General features: G+C 40.6%; 1 non-coding gene across 1 annotated transcript; it reads left to right on the plus strand.

The window, feature by feature from the left end:
* The first annotated feature begins 11,420 nt into the window (after positions 1-11,420).
* On the plus strand, positions 11,421-11,492 carry TRNAA-AGC (transfer RNA alanine (anticodon AGC)). The gene has a single exon. It is a non-coding gene; the product is annotated as a tRNA-Ala (tRNA).
* Positions 11,493-11,731: the final 239 nt, after the last annotated feature.

Genomic DNA, 11,731 nt, shown 5'->3' on the forward strand with positions numbered 1-11,731 from the left:
GGCAGAGGTTGCAGCGAGCCAAGATCTTGCCACTGCACTCCAGCCTGGGGGACAAGAGTGAAACTCCATCTCAAAAAAAAAAAAAAAAATTCCAGATCCTTGTGAAGCCTCTTTAGGCCTAGAGAAGTCCTCAAACTTTGCCACATAAGACACGAAGAGTAGTCCCTGTGAGTTTTGCCAATATTTTTGTGTGACTGTCAACCCTCACAGGAGCTTTGAAGAAAACCCTAGGGCACCTTCTAGCCGAAGCAGCCAGTAATGTACATGATTTTAAAGCTTCCCAGATGATTCCAGTAATCAGTCAGCTTTGAGAACCAATAGCCTAGGAAGTCAAGCACCCAGAGCCTGTACTGAGTTAACTTTTTAGGAAAATTTCATAGAAGAGGAGGTGAAGTGAACATATAGTAGACAGGATATATCCAAAGGTCTATATCTTTCTTGTTATCACTAGAGTACAAGCTCTTATCTATACAAGTTCCCCTTTCTTCTGGAAGAAAAAACACTAAAGACATTTGTCCCACAGGAAGATCTGACTTGTTTAGTCTAAAATTGTTATGGCTTTGACAATGCCTCGCTGCACTTTTCTGTCACTGGACAAACACTATGAGCACTTTGGAGGGCATGTGTGTAGCTGATTCGAAGGTGCATGGTGCAGGAGCCACTGTTATTGGTGGCTTCCATAAGCACCACAGTGTGCAAAGTGTGAGTGGTTACACTTCAATCAATGTTAATTATAGAAGTGGGATTTATGGCTGATTTTGGCTTGAGCATCTCAGGTATGTGTGTAAGCAAAATACAGTGTGGAGGGCCGGGCGCGGTGGCTCACTCCTGTAATCCCAGCACTTTGGGAGGCCAAGGAGGGCAGATCACCTGAGGTTGGGAGTTCAAGACCAGCCTGACCAACATGGAGAAACCCCCTCTCTACCAAAAATACAAAATGAGCTGGGTGTGGTGGCACATGCCTGTAATCCCAGCTACTCAGGAGGCTGAGGCAGGAGAATCACTTGAACCCGTGAGGTGGAGGTGGTGGTGAGCCGAGATCGCACCACTGCATTCCAGCCTGGGCAACAAAAGGGCAACTCCGACTCAAAAAAAAAAAAAAAAAAAAAAGTGTGGAAACTTGAAATGAAAGAGAAAATATGAGGCAAACAGGTTAGAGTATAATTTTTAAAATATTCACTTGACAAGATTTCAAGAAGCTCTTTAACTATGAAGGGGCATAGCCCATTTGGTGGAGGTTTAGTCTTTTAAGGTGAGATTTCAGGATTTAAACCCTTGGTAAAGCTAATCTTTTATTTCACCTATGTATTTCTAACTTTTAGATAGAGGTAAATTGAAACCTGGCTTTCTCTTAGGAAACTAAGTGTTTACAGTGAGCACATCCTTCCATACATCCTCCTGTTTGCTCAACTGGATTCTAAAAGTCGAGAGTTTGAGGGAGCAAAACCAAGGTTGCAGTAAAATAAGAATTCCATGGTTTAAACAGATGCAACCCAGCAATTTCCTGCTCTATTCTACCACTGTAGGCAGAAGCCAACTTTGAAGACTTACGAGAATTAAATGGGTTACCAGAAGAGTGACTATAGGCATGAAAGTGGAAAAACAGATTTAAGAGAACGAGGAAGAATGCAGACTGACGGGGGATTTAGAGTTATGGATTTAGTGAGTGAGGGATTTACTTAAGGAGACTTCCAAGTAGCTTGATTAGCCTTCTATCTAGCTAGTAAGTACAGAAAGATAAGCAGAATCTCTGCCAGGTTTTTTGTTGCTGTTAGGTTGATTACCCTTTGAATTAAAAGTAAGAAACAAAATCCCTGCCATTGTTATATGGCATTAGGTTTTGTACTGGCATTAAGGAAAATTGAGCATGAAGAACCCATGAGGTTAAATGGAAAAACACTTAATTCCCAATCAGAAAACTGACAGCTCATAATGAAAATTGGAACAATACTCAAAAATCTTATTATCTTCTGATAAGAATGGGTAATTTTGAGCCCTCATGCTACCCACTCTCCAGAGGACCTCTCCTTCATAGCCTCATGAAAATGCAAAACTCACGGTAAGAGATGTCATGTCTGCAGAGTTTCTGACTCAGAGATTAGGGTGCCTTCCAAAAACTCTGTATATTGTTACTTAGACATAATCCACTTTAAAATGAAAAGAAGTGGCATGGTTTTGCCATGTGATATGCACGTAATTCACTGATAATGATGGTGAAAATGTCTGACCCACGAGATGAAGTCTGCAATGAAGTTTGTGTAGATAAAAATGGAGAATGACAGCAAAGACAGAAAGGACAGAGGATCAGGAGGGAGTGGCATATTTTCTGCCTATGAGCTTCTTTTTCCTCATTTCATAGTCTTTCTTTCTCTTCAGTACTATTGCTAAATGGTAGACCAGGTAAATTTTTCTTTTCTTTTCTTTTCTTTTTTTTTTTTTTTGAGATGGAGTCTCTCTTGGTCACCCAGGTTGAAGTGCAGTGGCGGGTTCTCGGCTCACTGCAACCTCCATCTCGTGGGTTCAAGCAATTCTCCCACCTCAGCCTCCTGAGTAGCTGGGATTATAAGAGTCCACCACCACGCCCGGCTAATTTTTGAATTTTTAGTAGAGACAGGGTTTCACCATGTTGGCCAGGCTGGTCTTGAACTCCTGACTTCAAGTGATACATCCATCTCGGCCTCCTAAAGTGCTGGGATTACGGGCATGAGCCACCACACCCAGCCTAGACCAGGTAAATTTTAAAAAGCTGATTAATCTGTTGGCTACTTGGTGCTTTGCACTCATGCCTTTCTTGTGTTTTCCCAATAACTCTGTGTAGTGGCAACCCATTGCATTTTGTTTTACTTTGCCAGGGAGCAGAAAATAATGAGGGGAAAAGGGGGAATAAAGGAAGGTGCCAATTCCACATTGTCAGAATTGTGGAAAAAGAAAGCAGCACTGGCGCTCCCAGGGATCAAATTTGAGACCTTACACTTGCAAGAGAAAAGCTATACCATCAAGCCACAGCCCCATCACTGTTGCAATTTCTTGTTTCATATTCCCTAGTTTTACATTTTACATGGTTTTGTGAAAGTGTAACATTTAAACGTAAATGTCTATTCTGTTAAAGTCCATTTCAATAATCTTTTCCTAAATCCTTTCTCACACCTATGTTAAAGAAAGGATAATAAATTCTAAAGCATATGACACCATTTTTGCTGGGTTTTTTTTGACAGAGTCTTGCTCTGCTGCCCAGTCTGGAGTGCAGTGGCAAAATCTCAGCTCACTGCAACCTCCACTTTACCGGCTCAAGCAATTCTCCTGCCTCAGCCTCCCAAGTAGCTGGGGCTACAGACATGAGCCACCACGCCCAGCTAATTTTTGTATTTTTAGTAGAGACAAAGTTTCACCATGTTGAGCAGGCTGGTCTCGAACTCCTGACCTCAAGTTATCCACCCATCTTGGCCTCCCAGGTGTAAGCCACAGTGCCTGGCCCCTGCTCAACCTCACCTGCCAAGTAAGTCGTCTCCCAGATCCTGTCACTGGTCTAAAGCTTCTTTTTATTTTTAATTTTGAGCCACCTGCACATGTGAAAGTGGAAATGGGAGACAATAATTTTTATTTTGCACATGTTGATGTTGAGACGCTTCTTAATTTTTCAAGAAGTTTTTTTGGACTTTGTTTGTTGATTGCTGCTGAAGAAAGAAGGGCATGATATAGAAAGCAAAGGTGGAAATTATTTCTAGATAGATAATATTTTTGAACACATGGGTATGGACAAAATGGCCAAGAAAGACTGGATAGCTTGGTCTATACCGTAAAAAAAAAAAAAAAAAAAAAAAAAAAAAAAAAAAAAATAGAAAAAGAAAGAAAGAGAAAAGAGAAAAAAGAAATAAGAAAGAAATTGTAGTGAGGAAGAGACTGAAGACCCAACAGAATATTCCACCCTGAGACTTTCCATGTGTCAACCTAAATAACAGAGAGAGGTTCTCTAAAAGAAAATATGTTTATTTGTGAACAGAGCATTGCAGTGGGAATAGGCATGCCACGGTAAACGATGTATGTCTTCAGGGAGGTAAAGAAAGACAAAAGTTTTTAAAGAAAAGTTGAGGAGGGCTACATAATTGTTTTTGAAATAATTATCTTTGGCTGCAAATATTAATAACAAGGGTGACACTAGTCCAAGTTTGGACAGGCAGTTGCTAGGCAGATGTCCTTGTAGACATATTTTTTGTGTGTAAGATTGCAAGGTTGTGGTTTTCACAGTCTTTTGTGATAGTTTTTGTTATTAGGCATACAAGCATGAGAATCCTCTCTTCATGGTTTTCCCCTGCTTTATTTGTCAGGGTTTTGTTCACATTAGTGACTCCTTTTTGACTCCCATTTCCAATTGTCTTGTTTCTCTCAATTTCGTATCTTATGAAATGGCTGTACACTGCAGCTGGTAGGACCAGAGAATAGTAAGTTATCAAATAGTCTTGTGGGTTTTGATGTATTTACTTTCTGATCTTCTCCAGTTCTAACTCCTTGAGGTCAGGGATTATTTCATTCACATCTTTGAATCAAGAGATTAACCCGATAATTGCCCCATTATACATTGTTGATACTTATCTTTGATTGAATGAATGGAAGACAATTTGCACAGCTACTGTTTTTTATTCTTCTTGAAGGGAAACAATAGTTGCATGAGATTCCTTTCAAGTAATGCAGCAAAAACGTAATTGCAACTAATTTCTTTGGTCTGGATTTATAATTCTCCTTTAGGGACTGAGGAATTAGGGCTTCAAATCTCAAAAATGCTGGGATAGTTTCCTTACCATCGGAGCTTCTTTCTTCTGCCTCCAGAGCTTCTTCAGTGTTACCTAGCTTCTTCTAAATCTATTTTCCTTCAGTGGTAAATAATTTTCCCATTTATATTGTGGAGTTCTCCCTGTTCTTTCTTTTTTATTTGTTATTTCTTTTTCTGCTTCTTTTTATCCTCTTCTTCCTGTGTCTCCAAACTTTCCTGTATTTTCTTTTTTCCTTTCTTTTTTTTTTTTGTTGTTTTTGTTTGTTTGTTTGTTTTTTTGACTGGACAAGCATGGGTTCTAATTTCCTGTATTTTCTGTTCCTGTTTTCAACCATTGCCTATACTGACAAAGGCTTATGTATTGCAACTTGCTCAGCACCCCACATACATCTTTAAACCATACTTACCTTCCAAACAAAAACAAAATCCATGGAACCCTCTTTTGGTGATGTTTATTCCACTCCTCTTTTGATATACAGTTACTTAAATTCAGGGATATAAATGTAACTAGTATTAATATATCTTATGTTAGGTGGTAGTTGTACTGGGTTAATACTGTCCTTCCCCCCAAATCATAAACTTCTTGGAACCTCAGAATGTGACCTTATTTGGAAATAGAGTCTGTGCAGATGTAATCAAGTTAAGACAAGATTATTAAGGTGGACTCTAATCCAATGTGACTGATGTCCTTGCAAGAAGAGAGAAATTTGTATACAGAGACACTGTGAGAATGCCATGTGACCAGAAAGGCAGAGATTGGAGTGATGCTGCTACAAGTCAGAGAATACAAAATATTGATGGCCACCACCAGAAGCTAAGACAAGGCAAGGAAGGATTCTACCCAGAGTCTCAGAGAAAATATGACCCTGTTCACACCTTGATTTCACACTTCTTGCCTCCAGAACTATGAAAGAATAAATTTCCATTGTTTTAAGCTACTGAGTTCGTGATAATTTGTTACAGCAGCCCTAGGAAACTAATACAGTGGGTGAGCCAGAAAAGGAAAGAAAAAAGGCTGGTTATGATAAACCACAAAGAAAGAATGCTCATAACTATTAGAGTACTTGTATCTGCAGCTGATTGGTATTTGTAATTATCTCTTTCACTCCATATTCTCTTTGCTTTCGGCAAGTACCTCAGCAGTTAAGGCTCTTTGCCTGATGGGGTAAACCAAACCTTCACTCCTAGAGAGTTTATGACATTTAGCAGTGCCCTGTACAAAAGATTGTTGTAGTTTTTGATTGACTTTAATCACAGTGGATGATATTACTTACTGAAAGGCACTGCTAAAAACCCCCTTAAATTCCAGACATATTCCTTCATAACCCCATTTGTGTAGTAACGTCCCAATTTAAGTTGGTATCAGGATCAATCACCATGAGCAATCACCAAGAGTAAGCCCCTTCCTTGCCTGCTGGTTTATTGGCACAAAAAGGCCAAAGTGTTAAAATGTCATTCTCAACTTCTGGTTTAATGGAACCATTCCTTTGGTGGCCTCTGGTGAAAGCATTTTTCCCTTGGGAGCTCTAAGAATCAAGCTCAACATTTCAAGAACTAAAAGTAAAACTTTACAAGCAGAAGATTCCAGGTTTTCTATGTTTGCATAGTCCCATCACAATATATCTTGCTGATTATAGAAAAAATTATGGGGAGAGGGGACACACACACACACACCCCCACCCCCACCAAACTTATCAAGCAAACAAAAGCAATTAGATTATGGAGGCAATAAAAACTTGGAAGGGTGACCCGCAATGAATTAAAGATGAGTTTTTTTATTTTTAGTATTTTTCTCACAGCTCTTTACTGAGAGTGAGCCCCAATCATGAAGCAGTTGTGTAGGCAACAGAAACTGTGACAGAAACTCCATATTTCTAGCCAAATTATCAAGGAAAAGTTGAGAAAAGTCTGAAGAGTTAAGGAGAATCCTGAAAGACTGAAGAAAGGATTCCCTAAAATCTGTATATAAAGCCACACACGTCTTGGGCTTAGCTCTGAGCTGTGCATGCTACAGACAGAACCAGAACAGCATAACTAATTCTTTCCAAACTAACAGTATATTTACACGAAGACCTCCATCTCAGACTAACACCAAGTGGGACATGCTCAAGGGAAGACCTGAAACAGCATAACAAAAGCTTTGAAAATAAAACTTTTTTTTTTGAGATGGAGTCTCGCTCTGTTGCCCAGGCTGGAGTGCAGTGGTGCAATCTCCGCTCACTGCAAGCTCTGCCTCACGGGTTCACGCCATTCTCCTGCCTCAGCCTCCCGAGTAGTTGGGCCTACAGGTGCCCACCACCATGCCCAGCTAATTAATTTTGGTATTTTTGTATTTTTAGTATTTCTAGTAGAGACGGGGTTTCACCGTTTTAGCCAGGATGGTCTTGATCTCCTGACCTTGTGATCTGCCTGCCTCTGCCTCCGCCTCCCAAAGTGCTGGGATTACAGGCGTGAGCCACCATGCCTGGCTGAGACATAAAACTTTCAGTCTGAACTAATCAGGTAAGTTATCTGCTAAAAACAAGTAAATAAATCAAGCATTCTCCACAAAATCATCACAATAAAAAATTTCTCAACATACAAAGATCCAGGGGGATATATTCAATCTTCAAGACAAAATACAATCAATAGATGGCAAATCCAAGGTGACTCAGATCTTGAAATTATCAGATGAGGACTTTCAGTGCCTATTTTAACTGTGCTCTATGCCAAGCATACTTTAATGAACCAAAATGTAAAAATTTTTATTAAAAGAAATAGAAACTGGTCAGGCATGGTGGCTCACAACTGTAATCCCAGCACTTTACGGGGGCTCAGGGGGAGGATTGCTTGTGATCAAGAATTTGAGAGCAGCCTGGGCAACACAGCTAGAGATATCTGCTATCAAAGGTTAAAAAAAAAAAAAAAAAGCTAGGTGTGGTGGTATGCACCTATAGTCCCAGCTGCTCAGGAGGCTGAGATGGGAGGACCACTTGAGCTCAGGAGTTCAAGGCTGCAGTGAGCTATGAACATACCACTGTACTTCAGCCTGGGCCTTGGAGTAAGACCCTGTCTCAAAAAAAAAAAAAAAAAAAAAAAAATAGAAAGTATTGAAAAAGAAACCAACTGGAAATTTTAGATCTGAAATATAATATCTGAAATTAAAAGTTCAATGGATAGACTCAGTGGAGATGTAGAGTAAAAAAATCAGTTAACTTAAAGATAGATCAATAGAAACCATTCAATTTAATGGGAAGAGAGAGAAAAAAAAAGACTGAAAACAATGAATTCAAGGTCCTGTAGAATAATATCAAATAGTCTAAAATAGATGTCACTGGAGTCTCAGGAGAAAAAGACTGGTGTAGAGAAATATTTACATAAATAATGACAAAAATAAGATGTAAATTTACAGATTCAAGAAACTTCCAATCAAAATTTTAAAAACTAATTAGACACATTATCATCCAGCTGCTGAAAATAAAAGCTTTTTTAAAAATCTTGGAGCTGGGCATGGTGGCTCACGCCTGTAATCCCAGCACTTTGGGAGGCTGAGGCAAGAGGATCAACGGACTCAGGAGATTGAGACCCGCCTGGGCAACATAGTGAGACTCCATCTCAAAAAAAAAAAAAGAGGAAGGAAGGAAGGGAAAGGAAGGAAGGAAGGAAGGAAGGAAGGAAGGAAGGAAGGAAGGAAGGAAGGAAGGAAGGAAGGACGGAAGCTATCTTAGCCAGGCACGGTAGTGCATGTCTGTAGTCCCAGCTACAGAAGGCAGAGATGCATGCTGAGGTGGGAGGATGATTTGAGCCCAGAAGATCGAGGCTGGAACGAGCTGTGACCACACCATTGCACTCCAGCCTGAGTGACAAAGTGAGACCCTATCTTAAAAACAAACAAAAAATAATCTTGGAAACAACTACAGAAAATAACACAATTTTAAAACGGAGACCACAATCCAAATATGTGGATTTTTCTTTCAGAAACTATGATAGTCAAAAGACAGTGGAACAACATCTTTAAAATGATAAACGAAATATTAATCCAGAATTCAGTATCTAGAGAGACAATCCAGAAATGAGGAGAAAATAAAGGTATTCTCAAAGAAGGGAAGTTACAAGAATGCATTACCATCAAATCTTCTGTGCAAGAAATATTGAGAAAATTATTCAGGCTAAAAGGAAATGATACCAGAGGGAAACTTGGATCTTCAGGAGTGAAGGAAAAGCCACTGAAATGATAAATATCTGTGATAATATAAAATAATTTTTTTCTCCTAGGTTATTTTAAATATATATGGGTGTTATCTAGTGGAATTGTCCATGTGTTGGTGTAATACATTTGACAACTATAACAAAGTTGGTGAAGGGGTAAAGGATCCTATATTGGTGCTGGACTTTCATGAAGTCTAAGTGGATGGTGTGCATATTGTAATCACTAAATCACAGAGCAATCACTAAAGTAACAAGATATAGAGAAAAAGCCACTGATTAAGTTAAAATGGAATACGAAAAATATCAAAGACATCCAAAAAAAGGTAGAAAAAGGATAACAGAACAACAAATGCTACAACAAAAACACCAGAGAGAACAAATGGAAATCAAATAAGAAAGTGGTAGACATAAATCCACACATTTGATAAGGGCCTAGTGTCAATATATAAAGAACTAGAATACAACTTCCAATCTCAACAGTAAAAAACAAAAAATTAATTAGAACATGATATAAAGAAATATTTTACCAAAGAAAATATACGGGTAGCAAAGAAGCACATGGAACGATGTTCAGCATCATTAACCATTAGGAAAATGCAAAATAAAACCATAATGAGATGTCATTACACACCTGTCAGAACGGTCCCTCATCTTCAGCCCATTAATTAATCCCTATGAGATGAGGCAGACAATAGTGTGGTTCTACAACACTATGGCAAACATATTTTCTCTGCTCAAATTGTTTCTCTTCTGACTCCAGCTAAGACAAGTGCAGGATGCAAGTAAAGAATACCGAAAGAGTCCGGGAGTGGCTTTCAAGATGTTCTTTATAAAATTGCCTTTCCCCACGCCTATAATCCCAGCACGATGGGAGGCCGAGGCGGGAGAATTACGAGGTCAGGAGTTCGAGACCAGCCTGACCAACATAGTGAAACCCGTCTCCGCTAAAAAAAAAAAAAAAAAAAAAAGTGAAAAATTAGCCGGGCGTGGTTGTGTGTGCCTGTAATCCCAGCTACTCGGGAGGCTGAGGCAGGAGAATGGCGTGAACCCGGGAGGCGGAGCTTACAGTGAGCCGAGATCGCGCCACTGCACTCCAGCCTGGGCGATAGAGCGAGACTCCGTCTCAAAAAACAAAAACAAACAAACAAAAAAACCTGCCATTCCCAGTACCTATTGCACAAAAATTCAGCCACACGAACGCCTGGTGAAGCGCTCAACCTGTTTATCCAGAGAGGAAAAGAGCAACGAATTGCTCTCAACCCGCGACAATCTAGAACAAAACAAACCAAATCTTCGTGCAGGACCTACGTTTTCAGCCTACTTTGTTTAGAAGAGTGGAACCTTCTGTCTTGCCGTGGGCCTGGTGAAAACGCGACAGATAGGGGAACTTGGATACGTCCAGTCTCCCTCCCTATTTAAATACTGATGGTGTTTCGAGTCCCCTGCCTGAACCCGCTTCCTGTCTTCTCGTCCTCTTGTTCTTCTTCGTCTTTCGCTGCTTCATCTCTTCCACTTTCCCCACTCTCGCCCATAATACCCTCCACTCTCTATCTCCTTCCTTCTTCTCGTCCTCCTCTTCAGTTCTCTTCCGTTCTCAGACATTCCACTTGTAACCGAACCGTGCTGATTTTCAGAGTCACCTGGGGGAGTTCTTAAATTACTTACATTCTTGCCCCCAACCCCCATTGTCTCCAAAACACTTGTCTGGGTTGACTGTGGCACACGCATGTTGAATAAAGACAGGAAACCCTTACCTTTTGTGCTCCAGGAACACAGGGTCTGAGGACCTGTCCAGGCGCAGGGAGGTCTTAAAAAGAGCAAATTCTTTCCTCTTGCTTTCTTTGTGTTCGCCTCACCGTGAAAGGATTTTGCCTGAAAGAGGTGAAAGTCGCCTGGAGCTGTTTTCTTTCTGGTCTTCGCTCTCTAGGGATCTCAGCCAGTGAGCAGCGTCTTGGACAGAATGCCGCTTCCACGCTTCCGTAGACGCTGGGCCCAGCGGCTTGGGAGAGTTGTGACTGACACATGCTTTGCAATTCATTTCACGCTGATATTGTGAATTAATTCCCCTCCAGTCTTATCTCCTCTCTTGGACCTACGTTCCCTGAGTAGCTCTCCTAGTACTGCTCTTAGTATTCCCTAGTAGTACCGTTTATGTTTTTCTGGGAGCACTGCAGACAGAAAAGTAGGAAGTTGACTGTTTAAGATAATATTTCTACCTGGGATTCTCCTTGGTGGTGGACAAAAGCTGCCATTCGGGAAGTTCCCTAGGAACAGTCTTTGGAGGGTCCGCCATTATGAAAGACCCTAATAGCACTAAAGGGATCTTTCGGTCCAGAATGCAACTTGAGGGTTTCAGAAATAGTAGAGTTGGATAGAGTAGAATTTGACCTCGGTTTAAATCGTAGAACACTAGCAGATAACAGTGACAGCCAGTTATAAAATATAGCAAAAAAGCACTCTTTCAGGGGGTGTAGCTCAGTGGTAGAGCGCGTGCTTAGCATGCACGAGGCCCTGGGTTCAATCCCCAGCACCTCCATGTATTGTGCTCATTTGCCTAGCGGCCCAGAGCAGGGACCCTTGGGCAGAAAACAGCACGATTTGCTTCATGAGTGGCAACCGACTCAAAAGTAGCCTAAGGTCTACGTTTTGGATGGTATGTCTAAATAATGCTGCATTGAAGCGTCGGATTAGGAAGAACCAAGGCCCTTGGAATTAAAATGAATAGCAGTAATCCACTTTCATCGTTTGTTTCTTACCCACAGTCAACCGCGATCT

Source organism: Gorilla gorilla, chromosome 5 (genome assembly GCF_029281585.2).
Source record: "Gorilla gorilla gorilla isolate KB3781 chromosome 5, NHGRI_mGorGor1-v2.1_pri, whole genome shotgun sequence".
Taxonomy (NCBI): Eukaryota; Metazoa; Chordata; class Mammalia; order Primates; family Hominidae; genus Gorilla; species Gorilla gorilla.